The sequence below is a fragment of the Mesoplodon mirus genome (genome assembly GCF_964341445.2).
Source record: "Mesoplodon mirus genome assembly, chromosome: 4".
Taxonomy (NCBI): domain Eukaryota; kingdom Metazoa; phylum Chordata; class Mammalia; order Artiodactyla; family Ziphiidae; genus Mesoplodon; species Mesoplodon mirus.
Genome location: NC_138979.1, coordinates 1,335,425 through 1,355,228, shown reverse-complemented (window position 1 = coordinate 1,355,228; position 19,804 = coordinate 1,335,425). Strand labels below are relative to the sequence as shown.

Sequence of the window (19,804 nt, the reverse complement as noted above, 5' to 3'; positions counted from 1 at the left end):
GCTGCTGCGCGTGCGCCCGGCGGCGCGGGGCGGGGAGGCGTCCCGGAGGAGCGCGCGGGCCGCCGCCCCCGCCCCTGCGGGCTCCGGCCGGGAAGCCCCTGGTTGGGCGGCGGGCGGACGCTGGCCCAGGCGCCCGCTCGGCGCGCGGGGACGCGAGCTGCCCCGGAGGCCCGCTCTTCAGAGCCGGACCCGGGGCCTGCGCGGCGGCCTGGGGCGGGCAGGGCGCGCCGCTGGGCCGTCGGTGTCTTAGAAGTAAGTTACCGCCGGAAGCGCGGGGCGAGAGCGGCGTGCGTTCCGGGTCACTGCGCGGAGCGCCCGGAGCCCGTGGGCCTGCGCCCCCCGGGTGGGGGGTCCGCGGGGGAAGAGCGAGCGCCGCTCGGGTCGCTGATTGGAAACGCGCGATGCGCCTGCATGCGTGGGGGAGGGGGGACCTTGGAAAAAGTGTTGTTTACTGTTTTCCACCCCTAGCCGCGCCCTCCCCTCTGTCTCCTTTCTTCGTTTCCCATTTTTCTCTCTTCTGGCTCCTCTTTGCTCATGTGCGGTCGCTTGGAGATTCTGCATGTGAATGGAGGCCTGGGGAGTGCTAAGAGAGATGCTGTCAAGGGAATTTGGTAGCGCGCTCCAGGCACGTTGGGAGGGAGAAAATCAACTCTGTTCCCCCTGCTAGGCTTTCCTGGACGGCGGTGGTATCCAGGTGGTTTTATTTCTCCTTCTGTTCTAAACTTCTTGTAAGGCAACACTGAGTGAAGAGAAGTGTAATAAACATACACTAAACATACAACAGTTTACATGGAAGAAAGAGGTAAGGTAGGAAACAAATCAGGAGAAACAAGGCCCTTCCGAAGAACTGATTTAATTGGTATCCAACCAGTTAATTATGGTTGGTCTAATGAAGAGGTGGAACGATGCGGGGAAGAAGGCCCAGAAATCACAGCTGATGGAAAGAGAAATAAAAAATAATTACGTAGCCTCATTTGTCACATCTACCTGCCAAAAGCTAAGATTATTGCCGTTTGGGAGGACTCGTAAAGTCCACTTAAGGCCCACCGAAGCTGTCAGTAACTAAGAAAAAAACTGCCAGTGACTGAAATGAGGAAAAAAAGAAAAAAACCGGAGTCTTCTAAGTGCGGTTTCTAAACACTTTTGTGACAACTGCTCAGATTGGAGGAGTACAGAAAGTAATACATAAATCTCATGCAGAAACTTTTTGAAAGCTGGCAGCAAAATTTATTACTAATATCTTGTTTGATGATTAGATGTCTGCTGAACTTGTTATATACTGTTTGATCAAAAGCAGCAAACAGCTCTAGGCAGTGTACGGTCGGTCCTCGTTATTTGCACATTCCATGTCAGCGAATTCACCTGCTCACTGCAATGTATTTGTAATCCCTGAATCAGTATCCAAGGGTTCGTGGACGTGCACAGTGAAAAATGTGACTTGCCTGACAGGCACTACTGAGGTGAAAGGAGACGACACTCCGCCTTGTTATATCAGCTCTTGCGCTGTAAACAGATGTGCTTTCCACAGTACATACAGTGTCATGTTTTTAGCAATTTTGTGCTTTTTACTGGTGGCTTTCGTGTTTTAAGTGCCTCCACACCCCCACCCCAGGTGTAGAGCTGCTGTCTAGTATTCCTAAGCAGAAGAAGGCTGTGTTCTTTGTGGAGAAGACGTGTGTCCTGCATCGGGTTGGTTTAGGGTTATCATTAGTGCTCTGGGCCGTGATGAGGTCAGTGCTGATAAATCAACAGTACATTAAATAAGATGTCTAAACTGGAACTCACATAAACAAAGTGAGGTATCGGTCAGTTGACGAAAATGTGACCGCAGGATCTTAGGAACCTAACCCTGCGCTCCTCCAGGAGAAGTTTAGCGTTCCCGGTGACCTTATAGAACACAGCTGCCTCAGATAATAAGAATCGACCGTACTAAAGGACACGTCTAAATGTTACCCGCATTTTTTAAAATCTCATCTCGTCGCCTGCTTTAGATTCCATTATCTGTTGTTGTGAGTCGTCCTTTGGAAATACCTTCCATCCTTGCCTTCTCCTTCCACTTTACATATCTAACCCACAGCCGTGCTCAATTCACTGCATGCATGAGGAAAACATAACACCTTGCTAACTCTGAAAAGAGCTCCCTGGGTTCCTCACCCCCCTCACACTAACTTCCCTGATCTGTTCACCCTGCCCTCTTCAACAGCTGTTTCACCTCTTCTAAACCTGACAGTACATCCCCAGTCCTTGCTGTGTTGCTTCTTGAGATGATAGACGGAATCAGAAATCTGTAACAGCTTTGGCCCATGCCCACTTTGCATATACTAACCTTCCTCCATCTGAATACACTGCTAGCCTCCATAACTGGATGGATTGTCCAAATTCCTGTCCAAGACCAAAATTGCCACTTTTGCATTGAGTTCCATTTTACTCTTGGAATTGTCCTCGTTCCTTAGCAAATTTTCCCCTCTCAACTTGTTTTTGTCAACGTGTAAAGATTTTAATAGCTAAAATCTTGATCATATCTCCCTCCAAGTACTACCCCATTGCTCTGATCTGTTCTCCTATACAGAAGAACTTCATCTGCGCATCTGCTACTCTATCTTGAACCCACAAGTCAGACTTGATCCCCAGACTCCACTGAAACTAAGGCTCCGGATCCTCGGGAGCCTCCACGTTCTCAAATCCGACTTTCGTTTCTCAGTCTTCATCTCACTCCACCTGTCAGCAACATTTGACACAGCTGATGACTTACTGTCTTCCTCCTGAAGCCCGTTTTCTTGCCTGCCAGAATTCCATTCTGTATTTCTCTCTTGCTTCCTAAATGACTGTTACTTAGTACCCTTGCTGGTTCCCTCTTTTTCCAGACTCTAAATGCTGGAGTACCCCAGGATTCAGATCTCACAACTTGGACTGCTTCTCCTCTCTGTTCTTTCTCCCTCAGCAGCCCCATCCAGATCTCTGGCCAAATGAAACCCATGTTTGAATCTCCAGCCCACACCTTTCCCCTAAACACCAGACTTGCATTTAACTGCCTACTTTACAGCACTGCTTGAATGTCTAATAGGCATGGCAGATTTAATATAGTCTAAACCAGACTGTTAACACTCCTCCCACCCCCCCCAAAGAACTGTGATTTAGTGTTCCCTATTTCATGAAATGACAACTCCATTCTTCCAGACTAAAAACTTCGGAGTCGTCCTTGATTCTTTCACACCTCACATCCACTCCATCAGCAAATCCCACCAGCGCTATCTTAAAAATATACCCAGGGCTTCCCTGGTGGCGCAGTGGTTGAGAGTCCGCCTGCTGATGCAGGGGACACGGGTTCGTGCCCCAGTCCGGGAAGATCCCACATGCCGTGGAGCGACTGGGCCCGTGAGCCATGGCCGCTGAGCCTGCGCGTCCGGAGCCTGTGCTCCGCAACGGGAGAGGCCACAGCAGTGAGAGGCCTGTGTACCGCAAAATATATATATATATATATATATATATATATATATATATATATATATATATATATATATATATGTAGATAGATAGATATACCCAGAGTCTGATCTCAGCTCACCACCTCCATCACAGCCACTCTGATCCAAACCGCCGTCTTCTTATACCTAGACAATAGCAAAGGCCACCGACCTGATCTCCCACTTCTACACTTGCTTCCACGTCATCTACTCACTCATGGCAGCTGTCAGGGTGATCCCTTTGAAAGTCAACATCATTCCTATCTTAAAGCCCACTGATGGCTTCCCATCTCAGAACAAAAGCCATGGTCTTCCATTCTTACCGTGGTCTGCAGGGCCCTGCGTAAGCCGCTCCCGCCCACATTACCTCTGGTTTCACATCCAGTATGACATTTTTGCGTGCTCAGTCTTTTCCCACCACTCCATCCTTCACTTTCCTCCACTATACCAAGCACGTCTCTGTCTCAGGGCCTCTGCACTAGTATCCTCCTGCCTGAATGCTCTTCCCCTTGGTACCCACTTGGCTCACACTGTCACTTCTTCAGGTCTCTGCTCAAATCTCTCATCAGAAAGGTCTGAACTCTGAGAACTATGTAAACAGCACCCCACCACCATCTCTCTCCCTTACCTTGCTCTGTTTTTCCTGTACCACTTGCCACGAAATATGTTGTGTATTTTGTTTATTGGTTGTCTCTCACTAGAATGAAGGTTCTGTGTGACATAATCAGATAAATATTTGGTGAGTGAAAGAATATTTACCCGGGCTTCCCTGGTGGCGTAGTGGTTGAGAGTCTGCCTGCTGATGCAGGGGACATGGGTTTGTGCCCCAGTCCAGGAGGATCCCACATGCCGTGGAGCAGCTGGGCCTGTGAGCTATGGCCGCTGAGCCTGCGTGTCCCGAGCCTGTGCTCCGCAACGGGAGAGGCCACAACAGTGAGAGGCCCGTGTACCGCAAAAAACAAAAAACAACAACAAAAAAGAATATTTACCTACAAAAATATATACAAAGAAAATAGCAAAATATTATAATTCTCACGAAGAAAAAGATACGTGGGTTTATTTCTGCTTGCTCTCTTAAAGAATAGAATTATAAATTGAGTCCTGTTGTCACAAAAATAGTAAAGCTGGATTATTCCTAATACTCGTAAAATATTGTAAAAGGTAACATTTGAAAATTTATATAAATTTGCATATATAGCAAATCTTATGCAAACTACTTGCATTTCTATTGAATGGGAGATCTCAAATTTGTGAATGAGCAGCAAGATCCATAATTCAGCCAATAAATTAACACATATCAACCATTATGGGGGAGATCTATCAGCCAAAAGGCCATAGGTGACCCTGATTTTAGTGTGACCCTATTGGTGGAGGAAGAATCAGAAAGTCACATCATCAGGCCTCTAATTGTAAAAGAGACTTTAAAAGATGTGCTAAAATTTTTAAAGGGTCACAAAATAAGAATACATTCTCTGAAATTTTTACCAAGTGCTTTTACTTTCTATCTTTTTTCTCTGTCCTTGCCCTTCTCTCAACTTGGCACAGTTTAGTGTTTAAAAGCATGGGTTTTGGAATCATAATGACATAATGTGGAGCTCTGGCTACATTATTGACTGACGAGCAGTGTAACCTTGGGCAGATTGCCAGAGTCTCAGAGGTTATGCTTCCTCATCCCTAAAATTGACTTGATAGGGTATAGGGCTGTTTGTAAAAAGTTAATGAACTTCCATAAATAATTTAGCAGCACGTGGCACATACATAACTCCACTGCTGGTGGATATCATTCATTCATTCAAAAAAAAAAAGCATTACTGAGTTTCTGTGTATCATGTCTTGGGAACATAGTATTAAGCAAATTCACTTGGTCTCTGCTCCTATGGAGTTTATGTTTTAACTAAGTGCAGTACATAACTAAAAGGAGACCCTTTGTGTTCTCAGATTTGTGATGTGAGGCTTTCATTCAACTATGTTGAAAAATAGCAAAAGTGCAACAAAAATTATGATTTAGGAAAGGGGAGTAAAAACTTCCAGGACAGTACCATATCAGTATATGGTATATCCTTCTAAGCTGGGGTAATAGTGTAAATAATGGAATCAGCAGGTCCTGGGATTCCCACCCTCCCCACACACCCCCCAGGATCCTTATTGACTCATGTATTCACAGTTGAGCTAAGTTCTGGATTTACAACTTGCCCGTTTGGGGTTTTTTTTTTTAAAAGTTTCTCCCAGTGATAGATAACAAAGTGCAGCCAAGATTGAGAACTATACCCTAAACCCTTTGCCTCTGGGAAAACTTGAGCCTCGATTAAGCCAACTATTCACTTTCTCAGTACCTGAAAGCAGTTGCATGCTGCTGAAGGCTGTTGAGTGAACTTCTGAATAGACTGATTCCACTAAACTCTCACGATCACCAAATAGACGGACCCTCAGTACAGCCAGGCAGTCTTAGACATTTCTCTCTCCAACCCCCTCATCTACTCCAAAAGTTTCTCGAACTTCCACGCTCCTCTCACTGTGCTGCCTCCCCTTCACTTTCAGAAGACAGCACCTCCTTCCTCCGAAACTGAAGCCCCCAAACGGAAATGTCTTCCTGCCTCAAAATAGCCAAATTTACCTTCCTTCTACTTACTCAACAATTTACTGAGAACCCACTAGTGCTGGGAATACATCAATGAACAATACAGACAAAAATCTACTCCCCTGGGGCTTATATTCGAGTGGGAAAAAACAAATAAGTGATATGGTAATTTGGAAAATAGTAAGTGCTATGGAGAAGAGTGGAGAATGATAGGGAGAACTAGATTAGGAATAATATTTTAGAGTGGTCATTGAGGTGACATTTAAGCAAAGACTTAAAGGTGATGAGAGAGAGGAGTGTTCCTGGAAAAGGAAACGGTGAGAGCAAATGTCCTGAAGCAGGACTGTGTCTGGCGTGTTCGAGAGCAATAAGGAAAGCTGTGTGTATTGACCGAGGGGAAAATTTGAGGAAATGAAGTCAAATAGTTTAAAGGAAGGGATGGGGGAGTAGGTGATGAAGGATCAAATAAGCCATTATGAGAAGACTGGCTTTTATTCTGAGACAGATGAGAAGCCATTGGGGAGTTGAGCAGAGAAGTGACACTGGCTACTGTGTTGAGAATAGTCTTTGCGACAAGGAAGTATGCAGAGAAACTAGTTAGGATGCTACTGCATTGTCCAAAGGTCACTGTTTCAAAACAGGAGTTAAGCCTCATCTCGTAAGACCATTTCCTTCACATATGCTTTCCAGCCTTCCACTTTAAGGAACTAGAACAAGAAGAGAAAAGTAAATCCAGCAATAGCAGAAGGAAGGAAACAATGAAGGTTACAGGAGAGATAAATGATATAGACAATAGAAAACAGTACAGTCAATGAAACCAGAAGTTGGTTCTTTGAAAAGATCAATAAACTTAACAAACCTTTAAATAGAATGACCAAGAAAAAAAGAAGATCCAAATTACTAAAATTAGGAAAAAATGGGGATATTATTACCAACCATATAGAAATAAAAAGAATTATAAGAAAATACTATTAACATTTGTATGCCAACCAATTTGATGACCTAGATGAAGTGTACAGATTCCCAGAAACAAAGTACCAAAACTGACTCAAGAAGAAATAGAATAGACTTAACAACGTTACAAGTAAGAATATTCAATGAGTAATCAAAAAACTTCCAACAAAGAAAAGCTCAGAATCATATGGCTTCACTGGTGACTTCTATCAAACATTTGAAAAAACACCACCGGTCCTCAAACTCTTAGAAAAAATAGAGGAAGAGAGAACCTCTTCCTCTAGGCCAGCATTACCTTGATAACAAAGCCAGACAAAGACATCACAAGAAAATAAAACTACCAACGTAGTCCCTAATGAATATAGATACAAAGTGTCCCTAATGAATATAATACAAAAGTCCTCAACAAAAGTAACCCAGCAGCATGTTTAAATGATTACATACCATGACTGACTGGAATCCACAAAATTATGAGTGCTAATAAATTTAGCAAAGTCACAAGGTACAGGATCAACAAAAACCAGTTTTCTTTCTATACACTTGCAATTAACATTCCAAAAAAAAGAACACAATTCCATTTACAATAGCATCGATTAAAATACTATGAAGTTTAAATGAGACATAAACTACATTGAAAACTACAAAACATTGTTGAATGAAAACTACAAAACATTGTTGAAAGAAAGCTACAAAACATTGAAAACTACTTACAAAATACTAAAGACCTAATTAATGGAAAGACATTCCCTGTTCATATTTTGGAAGACTTAATATTGTTTGGATGCCAAACTGATCTACAGATTCATTGCAATCCCTATCAAAGTTCCAACTATGTTTTTTTTTGCAGAAATTGACAAGTTGATCCTAAAATTTGTATAGAGTTACAAGGGACCCCAAAACAATCTTCAAAAAGAAGAAAGTTGGAGGACTCATACTTTCTGATTTCAAAGCTTACTACAAAGCTACAGTCATCAGCACAGTGTGGTATTGGTGGAAGGTTAGATTGATAAGTCAGTATAATAGAATTGAGAGCCCAGAAATAAACCCATACATGTGTGTTAAATTGATATTTGACAAAGATGTCAAAACATCACTGGTGCAAGATGGAAGGGATATGGGAACAGATGTAGATGTATAACTGATTCATTTAGTTATAAAGCAGAAACTAACACACCATTGTGAAGCAATTATACTCCAATAAAGTTTAAAAGAAAAGATAATTTCAAAACAACTGAAGTTTATATAGCAATTTTGCATCCTTTTTCACTTACGAATAAAAAAAATCACTGGTGGAAGACTAGTATTTTCAGTAAATGCTGCTGAGAAAATTGTATATCCACATGCAAATTAATCCGTTTGAACCCTTACACCATATAAAAACATTAACTCAAAATGTAAGAGGGCAACTATACAAGTCTTAAAATATCGGGGGTATATCTACATGACTTTGGATTTGGCAATGTTATTCTTAGATATGACATCAGAAGCACGAGTAACAAAATGAAAAGTAGATAAATGGATTTCATCAAAATTTAAAACTTCTGTGCATCAAATGACACTATCAAGAAAAAGCCCACTGAGTGGGAGAAATATTTGCAACTCATATACATGATGAGAGTCTATTACCTTAAATATATAAATAACTCTCATAAAGTCATCAATAAAAAACAACCCAACTGGGCTTCCCTGGTGGCGCAGTGGTTGAGAGTCCGCCTGCCGATGCAGGGGACACGGGTTCGTGCCCCGGTCCGGGAAGATCCCACATGCCGCAGAGCGGCTAGGCCCGTGAGCCATGGCCACTGAGCCTGCACATCCAGAGCCTGTGCTCCACAATGGGAGAGGCCACAACAGTGAGAGGCCCGCGTACTGGAAAAAAAAAAAAAAAAAAAAACAACAACCCAACTTTAAAATGATCAAAGTACTTGAATAGACATTTCTCCAGGGAAGATATTTTAATGGCCAACAGTATATGAAAAGATGCTCAATATCATGCTATTAAGGAAATATTAATACAAATCAAAACCACAACGAGGGCTTCCCTGGTGGCGCAGTGGTTGAGAATCTGCCTGCTAATGCAGGGGACACATGTTCGAGCCCTTGTCTGGGAAGATTCCACATGCTGCGGAGCAACTAGGCCCGTGAACCACAACTGCTGAGCCTACGCGTCTGGAGCCTGTGCTCCGCAACAAGAGAGGCCGCGATAGAGGCCCGCGCACCGCAATGAAGAGTGGCCCCCACTTGCCACAACTAGAGAAAGCCCTCGCACAGAAACGAAGACCCAACACAGCCCTAAATAAATAAATAAATAAATAAATAAAATAAATAAAACCTACAATGAGATACCACATCACACCCACTAGAATGACTATAATTAAAAACCAAACCGGTGTTGACAAGGATGTGGAGAAATTGGAAGCCTCATAAATTGCTAGTGGGAAAGTAAAATGGTGCAGCCGCTATGGAAAACTGTTTGGTGGTTCTTCAGAAGTTTAAACGTAGGATTACCTTATGACTCAGCAGTTTCTACTCGTAAATATATACTCCAGAGAAAGGAAAACAGGTATTCAAACAAAAGCTTATACTTGAATGTAGCCAAATAATGACCAAAAGTGGAAACATCCAAAGTGTCCATCAACATGTGAATGGATAAATTGTGGTATATACATACAATGGAATATTATTCAGCCATAAATAGGAGTGATGTACTGATACAACGTACAACATGGATCAACCCTGAAAAACCTGCCAAATGAAAGAAGCCAGACACACACACAAAAAACCACATAAGATTCTGATTCCGTTGGTGTGAAATGTCTAGAATAAGCAAATCCATAGAGATAGATCAGTAGTCACCAGGGACTAGGGAGACATAGGATTGGGGAGTTACTGCTTGATAGGGAGTTTCTTTGTTGAGTGATGAAATGTCCAAATTTATACAGTGCTGATGGTTTCAGATGTGAATGTACTGGAAGTCACTGAATTGTATATTAAAATGGTGAATTTTGTGTTGTAAATTTTACCTCAATTTAAAAAAACAGAAACAAAGAATTGGTGCCTCCCCTCTCTATTTTCTTTCCAAGCACTCTGTCTACTCCCATGGCCTCTGTGTATAGTTACCACCTATACACAGATGGCTCACGAATTTGTATCTCTAGCTCAGATCTTTTTTCTAAGTTCCAGGCCTGAATATCCAACTACTTACTTACCTAACACCGCCACATGAAAGCTTCAAATGCATCGTTGAAATGTAGAAAACCGAGATCATTCCCTGGCCTTTCAAACTGGGTCATCTTTGAATGTTCCCTATCAGTAAAGGTTAAAAATAGCTCACACTCATTGAGGGTTCACCTCGTGTTAGGGCTGAAATAAGTGCTTTACATCCATCAGTTCATTCAGTCCTCATAAGAACCTCATATGTTATCTGCTTTTCACACAGAGAAAATTGAGAGGTCAAATAACTTGTGGATATAACACACCGTGCAAGTAAAGCTAACTTTGAGCAAAGGCATCCTGACTTCTCTCTTTTTTTTTTTAATTAACTTATTTTTTTTTTCTTTTTGCTGTGTTGGGTCTTCACTGCTTCATGCGGCCTTTCTCTAGTTGTGGTGAGCAGGAGCTACTTTTCGTTGTGGTGCACGGGCTTCTCATTGCGGTGGCTTCTCCTCGTGGAGCTCGGGCTCTAGGCACTCGGGCTCAGTAGTTGTGGCTCGCAGGCTCTAGAGTGTAGGCTCAGCAGTTGTGGCACACGAGCTTAGTTGCTCTGCGGCATGTGGGATCTTCCAGGACCAGGGATTGAACCCGTGTCCCCTGCATTGGCAGGCGGATTCTTAACCACTGTGCCACCAGGGAAGTCCCATCCTGGCTGCTCAAAGTCTATGTTCTTAAACTAGGGCAAATAGTTGGCTAAAGTCACAGAGATAATAAAAGCAGGAGGGCTGTGGCATTTGGGCCCTAGAAAATACCCTCTCATCCACTACACCATGCTACCTCGAAATGAATTAAAGCAGAATTTTCAAGTGTGAGCTGGGAGTAGTCAAGACCCTTTCAAAAGATCTCTGAAGTCAAAACTTTTCATACTAATAAAGCATTATTTGACTTTTTCACTCTCTTTTCTGAGTGTACAGTACAGTTTTCCTGAGGCTACATGACAAGTGTTATTGCAAAAGACTGAGTGCAAAGCAGATGTGAGAATACAGCTGAGTTCCACGAAGGCAGATATTAATGAGACTCACAAAGATGTAGACAAAGCCACTCTGTGTTTTGAAAAATACAGTTATTTTCCTAAAAATATTTATGTTAACATGTAGTTTATTATTTTAAATGAATTAATAAACATTTTAGAATGTTCTTAGTTTTAATTTCTAACATGGTAAATCTCAACAGATAAAACCCACATAAACGAAAGTTCTTTGGAGTCCTCAATAATTTTTAAGGATGTAAAGGAGTCTTGAGACCACAAAGTTTGAGAACTACCAAACTAAAGAATTACTTTCAGGGACTTCCCTGGTGGCACAGTGGTTAAGAACCCGCCTGCCAATGCAGGGGACACAGGTTCAAGCCCTGGTCCAAGAAGATGCCACATGCCACAGAGCAACTAAGTCCACGAGCCACAACTACTGAGCCCACATGCCACAACTACTGAAACCCGCATGCCTAGAGCTCGTGCTCCACAGCAAGAGAAGCCACCACAATGAGAAGCCTGCACACCGTGATGAAGAGTAGCTCCCGCTCGCTGCAACTAGAGAAAGCCCACGTGCAGCAACAAAGACCCAATGCAGCCAAAAATTAAATAGATAAATAAAAATTAATTAATTAAAAAGAAAAAAAAGAATTACTTTCAGACAAGAGACAGTCATGTCACTTGGGCCTCCATCCCCCTTTCTGTGTTCCTCACATAAACAGAAGAGATTCCATGGGGGAATCTGTGGCTTCTCCTTCAAGACTAAAATCTTGAGAACTCTTTTCTAGACTAGAGCAGTGTTTTCCAAAATGTGGTACGTATAGAAAGTTATTTGAGATGCTACTATCCCACCGTCAGCCCATTTCTACTCCCTGTGCACAAATCTGTGTACAGCCCCCTCTGTTCAGTAAATAGCCCCCCAGGGTGCCAGCAGATGTGACGGGGCTCCCTGTAGGCAGAGCGCATGCTTCTCTAGGGCCCATGCGCCATCAGGGCAAGTCCAGGATGACGAGGGAGTAACTGATGTTTGTAATCTGCTGTGGCCAGAAGGGCACCTGATTCTGGTTTTCCATTTACAATACTGATTTTTAAAGTTTCCTTTTGAGATCAATTTAAGTTTAAAAACTGAGTTGATTTAAAGAAAAGTGTTAGGGAAAAATGTTATATATTATGTGAATATGACAGTAAAGAAAATTAGATATTCTGTGAATATGGCAAAATTTGTTAAGTGAGGGAAGTTTGAGAAACGCTGCTCTAAAGCGAATCACTGATCTGTCGGGGGTGGGTCTTTAGATAGTTGTTGGGATCTGAGAAAAATAGGGCAAGACTTGAGGTACCTTCACACCCGTACTCTAGGGGAGATACCGAAGGAAGAGAGCTCTGCGCTAACAGTGAAAGATCAAAGCCCTTTACTTTGGCGTTTGTGGGGATTTCTAGCCTCTAGTTATTCCTTCCCCCAACGACACCTGCTTATCAGTATGTTTCGTTCACTTACACAAAGCTTGTGTTCATCCCCTGAGTCTACCGCTACTCAGCCATGGTGCAGACTTAATTACCCCTTAAAGTGCCACGTCATATCATATCTGATAAGGATTGATATCCAGAATATATAGGGAGTTTTCTACAACTCAACAGCAAAGAAATCTGATTTTAAAATGGATTAAGGACTTGAAGGAAATATACACACTGCCAATAAGCACATGAAAAGGTAGGCAACATGACTAAGCATTAGGAAATGCAAGTCAAAACAACAGCAAGATACTATCTCACACCCAGCAGGATGTCTATTATTAAAAAATTATTTAAAAAAAAACAAGAAAACAGAAAATAAAAAGCATTGATGAGGATATGGAGAAACTGGAGGCCTTGTGCCTTGCTTGTGGGAATGTAAAATTGTGCAGCCACTATGGAGATTCTGCAAAAAATTAAAAATAGAATTACCATATGATCCAGCAATTCCACTTCTGGGTTTATGCCCCAACGAAAGCAGGAACTCAGACAGATATTTGTTCATCAATATTCACAAAAACAATGTCTGCAAAGGCAAAGGATGGAAGCAACCCAGTGTCTAGTCATATATATGGATTTTTAAAAACTATACACACACACACACACGGGAAGGCACTTCTGACACACCCTACAACATGGATGGACCTTGCAGACATTATGCTGAGAGAAATAAGCCAGTCACCAAAGGACAAATGCATGATTCCAGTTAGATGAAGCAGCTGTTGTAGTCAAATTCATAGCGAAAGAAGGTAGGATAGAGGATACCAGTGGCCGAGGAGAGGGGTAAGGGAGAGCTGTGTCTTTATGGGTACCGACTTTCAGTACGGGACAGTGAGGAACCTCTGGAGGCGGGTGGTGGCAATGCTTGTGCGACAGCGTGCATTTACCTAGTGCCCCAGAGTTGTACACGTTAAAATGGTTTGAACGATAAAATTCGCGCTATGCTTGTTTCACCACAATCTTTAAAAAGCACAATGTGAGGAATTATCACCCACAGAACTTAACGTACAACCTGAATCATAATACTATACATCTCGTGTGAAATGGATAATCAGACATATAGCACAGGTGACCCCAATATACCAACCCATCCCTGCTCACAAAACCACAATATTCAACGTAATTTGCATGGTATTGTCTACTCATATGTAAGCCCGTTTACTCACAGACTACAATTGTAGTCTGACGGAACATTGCTTCTGGGTTCACATTTTAGACTTGACTTTTCTTCTGCAGCCCTGATAAGATTACAGTAAAGCAGGCTGGATGCAAAAAGGAAGCACTCTGTTTTACCGGGAAGTTACCCCAACACAGAAGCAAACAGTCATCCAACCAGTATACGGGGCAACACCTCTTGGTGAGGGAGTGAAAGTACTGTGGTGACAGCGCTCAGGACTTAACCTGTTCAGGTACCTGGTTTATCCAGATCGTTCTGCAATGCAAACTTTGCCAACTTCTTTTTTTTTTTTTTTTTTTTTTTTCTTTTTGCGGTATGCGGGCCTCTCACTGTTGTGGCCTCCCCCGTTGCGGAGCACAGGCTCCGGATGCGCAGGCCCAGCGGCCATGGCTCACGGGCCCAGCCGCTCCGCGGCATATGGGATCCTCCCAGACCGGGGCACGAACCCGTATCCCCTGCATCGGCAGGCGGACTCTCAACCACTGCGCCACCAGGGAGGCCCTGCCAACTTCTTTTTGCATAACAGTATAAAACCTTAAGAGAAAGCTGATTCATATTTTGAAAAATTCATCATTTTATCTACTTTTTACCAATTACTCTTTTCTTATGAACAAATGTTATTTATTTTTAAATTTTTAAAAAATGTTAGGAACTACATAATCTAGCAACATTTCTCCAAAAAAGGAGAGCTTATCGCTGCCCCTCAGCCTTCTGTTTTGCCCTTCAGTTATTATCTGCCTTTGAGACAAAGCAGAGGGAAAGCCTAAAAGTGGTTTCTTGGGGCCCTTTTAGTCTCTTAAATTTTAGAGAGATTACACCATTTCGGGGTCTTTAGTAAAGCAAGATTTGCTTATAAGACTGGTGAACTCTAGAGGCCTCTGATAGATTGTGCAATGATTTCTTGTTAAAGTAGGGTTTCTCCAGATCCTGCAGCAAGCAAGCACCACCCCTGTCAACACTCTCCCGACAGGACATCACTTCTGCAAAACCTTCTGCAAAACCTTCCAAATGTGCATATACAGGTATTTTGTTCAGAATTTGAATTCCTGGGATATTGGTAGATTAAGGGAGTCACAGGCATACAGTGTAATCCAACTTAGGATAGAGTTAACATGGTACCCAGCTTTTCATGCAGTGTTTAAGGAAATGTTATGATGATATCACTCATGTCAATGTCCAATATTTCCTAATGAATCAAGCTTCATTTCAAGGCTGTATGACTTCTGTAGGAATATCCTTTTAAGCTCACCGTTGACCTGTGTTATGTGCATTTAGGCCACTGCAGTAAACACACGGCAGCAGGGAGCACCCTTGGCACACACGAGCGGGTCTCTGTCCTTACAGCCCAGCCCAGGAGGGACATATGACTCCATCGGCATGGCTCCAAACTTGTATCAGTGTTGACTGCTTGCCAGGTGGTATGGCACCAAATTCTCTCCTTTAAAGAGGTTGTTTTCCCATCTGGCTTTCATCCTTTCTTGCATCACAAAAGTATACTTCTAGAAAAAGGAATATTCATCAGCTATATCAAAAAAGACAGGCCATCTTAAATCAACATCTAAAAAGATTAAATTTTGTTTGCAAAATTCTAAAACAGATTTTTGATGTTTTCTACATGAAAGCTACTTTCCTGTTCAAAGGAATATTGACCTGTTTATATAGTGAATAGATTTACCTATGGAACCCTACAAATAGAATAGCCCTCTGTGGCAAAGAGGCTTTCTGCCAGTATCTTTTCTCCTTTTCTTACTCAGTAGAACCCTTGGTTTGTAGTGGGACCCATCTCTGTCCAGAAGACTGTATTTCCTCACTTCCCTGTAGCTTGATGTGGTCATGTGACCATCTGTCGAATAGGAAATAAACAGAAGCCGTGCAAGGAACTTACAGGAAATCCTTAAAGAGAAGGGGCTATTCTCCCTCTCTCCTTCCTCTGGCACAACATGAATGTGATGGCCGGAGCTTGAACAGCCATCTTGAACTATGAAGTGGAAGCCACGTGCTAAGGATGACAGAGCAAAAAGAAGCAGCCTGGTTTCCTGGCACCGTGGACAGGCATATCAGCCCAGGAGAGACTACCGCCAGATTTTTACATGGGAGAGAAAGTAATCTGCTATTTTGGTAAGCCACTGTAATTCTGCATTCCTTGTTGCTCATAGCTAAAGTCTAACTCAACTCTCGAATATGGAAAGAAATTCTCTTCTTTTGAGAATATATCATAATGTGCTCTAAGTTGTTTAATTTAGGCTGATGGTGGCATCTTCATTTGATGGAGGAATTCAAATCTGAATGAGGTCCCCGTAGTAAAAAAAAATTAATAACAATACAGCTCACTTTGATTTCTCTCTCTGAGGGTATCAGTACCTTCACTGTGATGTTCACTTCCTCTGAAAGAATAACATGTTCTGACAAGTGGAAATTGGTTATCTAAAGCAAATACCTTGCTACTTTAAATCTGCTAAAAAACAAACTGTATTCATTTTCAATTCCTGTGTCTAAAGCAATTGTGGAAAATTTATGTTGCAATGAATTCAGAAGATTAATGTTGAATTAATAGTAAGTGAATTTTGTACTGAGGATGGGTTGCTTCTAGAGTGCTGCTAATTTATTTCTTGACCTAGACGGTGGTTGCTTACATATTTGCTTTATATTTATCCATTAAACTGTACATATGTTTATGTACTGTTCTGTGTTATATATTTCATAATAATAAAGGATTAAAGACGTGAATGTTGTGATTTCTTTTAAAAATACACCTTTCACTTGTTTTGAAGCAAATGTTTTGTTTTGTTTAATATTTATTTACTTACTTTGGCCGCACCGGGTCTTAGTTGTGGCACGCGGGATCTTTTTAGTTGTGGCATAAGAACTCTTGGTTGCAGCCTGCATGTGGGATCTAGTTCCCTGACCAGGGATTGAACCTGGGGCCCCTGCATTGGGAGCGCAGAGTCTTAGCCACTGGGCCACCAGGGAAGTCCCACAAATACTTTGTTTTTGATGAAACAATGTAAAATATAAAATTCATATTATTGTCAGCAAATTTCCCAATAAAAATGTATTGCTTTGATTAACAATTTTTATCAAATATATGTGGTATTTTCATTGAAACCATCCAGTAGTTTAACTAAGGATAATTCCAGAAAATTATCACTTTCTATATATAACATCCACTTTAGCCAAACCCTTTAATAAATAGGATCTAGCTGAAAGATAACCATCTCACATCTTTAGTAGAACAAACCTAGAATGAATGAATGGCTAGATTAGATTTTTTAAACTTCCAGGAGCATTCTAAGACATATTTCTGTAAAAAAATATAGCATAGTAAAAGAGCATTGGTCTCCACTAGTGTGTTTGGACAAGGCACTTAAGTTTTTGAGTTTTAGTTCGCTCTATCTATAAAAGAGGTATGATAATCCCTGCCCTCCTAGACGTATGAAAGACTATTGAACAAGCATTTTATAAACCTGTTATTATTAACATACAGATTTGATTTAACATGGTTATGGCCCAGATTGATCCAAGTTCTCTGAGGCTTTATGTGCCAGCAGAGGGGATGTGTTAGTTGAGTTAAGCAATACTAGCTGCCTTCGCAGGCATTCTGACCTCTCAGGGAATTAGCACTACACAGATGTACTCCTCCATCATCCTAATCCAGTGTGAGTCAGGAGGGTCTCTGTGGTGGCTCTCCTACAATTGTGGGACGTGGGATGCTTACATTTCACAACTCTGCCGTCTTAAAGTCCTTTACTTCCAGCTCTACTGATGGGAAAGAGAAGACGGAGAACTCACACCTGCCCATTATGGTTCTGGACTGAAAGAGTCATGTGTCCTTCCCCCCAGAGTCCTCGGGCCAGAACTGTTTCTGTAGCCCCATCCCAGCTGCAGGGGACCACAGGTACTTAAAACACTCTCTCACAAGAAGCAACTTACAAGGAAGCTACTTGATTTAAAGCCAGGATTCTTAATATCAAGTCCATGGAATGGCTTTAAGGGGTCTGAGAATCCCATTAGATTTTACACAAAAATCTGGACTTCTGTTGTGATGTTTATTTTCCTAGGAAGAGGATCCATCTCTTTTTTTGGTCTCAAAAAAAAAAGTAAAGAATTACTGATTTAAGGCAATAGGTAAGGGGAGAAAACTGTGGAATTGGCTGCTATCCTTTCTTTTAAATTTAATATTGCCTACAGTTTACTGCCTACTTAGTATAGAAGACACACGGACAGTAGAGGTTCCACGCACAGTGGATGGCTAGTTGTTACACCAGGCATTTTTCATATGCTACCTTTAATCTTCACATTCACCTCGAAGGCAGATATTCTCATCCCCTTTGTGCAAATAGGGAAACTGAAGCTGAGCGGGGCCCTGTGAGGTTCCCAGGCACCGAGACTCTCTTGCCCCCCATTTCTTGTAGGCAAGACTCCAGCCTCCATGACCTCCCCTGAGTTCCAAAGGGCAGATTATGGAACAGTTGCTAATCAGGGGAGAGCAGCCAAGAAACCACCTGAGGCAAGACTGAAGGGGCCAGAGAAGCTCATCAAGACGACGACGAGACCACCTGAGATGAGGTTAAGGGAGCACACGCCCTGCGCACTTCCCACCCTGAGTCATGGTTATAAAGACCCTCATCAAATCCTCTGGGGCGGGGACACACAGCTTTTCAAGGCAGAAGCCAGTGTGGCCCCCTTTGCCTGGCAAAGTAATAAAGCTGTCCTTTTCTACTTCACCCAAAACTCTGTCTCCGAGATTTGATTCTGCACCTGTGTGCAGAGAGGCTGAGCTTTCAGTAACAAAACTAAGAAGCATAAAGATCACATAATATGCCTCAGATCACACAGCTAGTAAATGCAAGGCGTGTGTGTGAACCCAGGACTGTTTAGCTTCAGAGTCCTCATATCACACTGGGCAATTTAGGTGTTTATCATCCATTGTGAATGAGACATAAAAGACAATATGGCCTGAACATATTCATAATTTTATTTTCCTGCAAACTGAACAAACCAGACAAAATACCAGTCTTTAGCAGAAATGTCATAGAAATTTCTGTGGTTGAATTGACAAGACTCCAACATTGATGAAGATCTGTTGTGTACACAACTGACTACAGATAGAAAAAGACAAAATAGCAAAGAAGAAGAGTGAAAGAATTTCTACCTGATTCATATTTAAATAGAGAGATGGACAGATAAATAGAAATATGTGCTTAATGCTTTTCTGATTTTTAGATAACTTTTATTATTTTTAAAAATTTATTTATTTATTTAGCTGTGCTGGGTCTTAGTGGCAGCACGCGGAATCTTTTAGTTGTAGCATTCAAACTCTTAGTTGCGGCATGTAGGATCTAGTTTCCTGACCAGGGATCAAACCCTGGCCCCCTGCATTGGGAGCACAGAGTCTTAGCCACTGGACCACCAAGGAAGTCCCTGATTTTGAGATAACTTTGCAAATAATTTTCAGTAGTTGCATTTAGTTGGTGAGAACTTTTTTTATTCTTTCTAGATTTTTTTCTGAATTTTCTAAATTTTCATTTTAAATATAAAAAGTCATTTAGAAATATTAAACATGTCCCTGAAGTATCTAGAGTGACTCATGATCCACTCAGCCACTTCTGAGAGCATTGTAGAGTTGGCACCCTGGAGCATTTTTGGCAATAGAATCTGGATTTTTTTTTTTTCTTGCAAACAACAAAAACCAACTCTGGCTATAATAAGCAAAATGGAATTTATTGGAAGAGCTTAGAGAATTCCTGGAAAGCTGGGTCCCCCAACTTGGACAAAGAATAGGAACCAAGTTGATCTCCAGGGTCAGGAAGCAAGTTGCTCCCCAGGGTCGAGGGTCAGGAAGCGAAGGTTTTGCAGCAGTAACATTTTGTCAACTAGTAACTGTTCTCATACCCATGCTTCACTGCTTCAAAGTCTCAAAGAAGTCTAAATATCCAATCCTC

At 42.0% G+C, this 19,804-nt stretch overlaps 1 long non-coding RNA gene across 1 annotated transcript; it reads left to right on the top strand.

Annotated features, from left to right (window-relative positions):
* Positions 1-117: 117 nt before the first annotated feature.
* On the top strand, positions 118-18,362 carry LOC309801808. The gene is made up of 3 exons (XR_014293654.1): positions 118-252; positions 17,603-17,757; positions 18,275-18,362. It is a non-coding gene; the product is annotated as an uncharacterized lncRNA (long non-coding RNA).
* Positions 18,363-19,804: the final 1,442 nt, after the last annotated feature.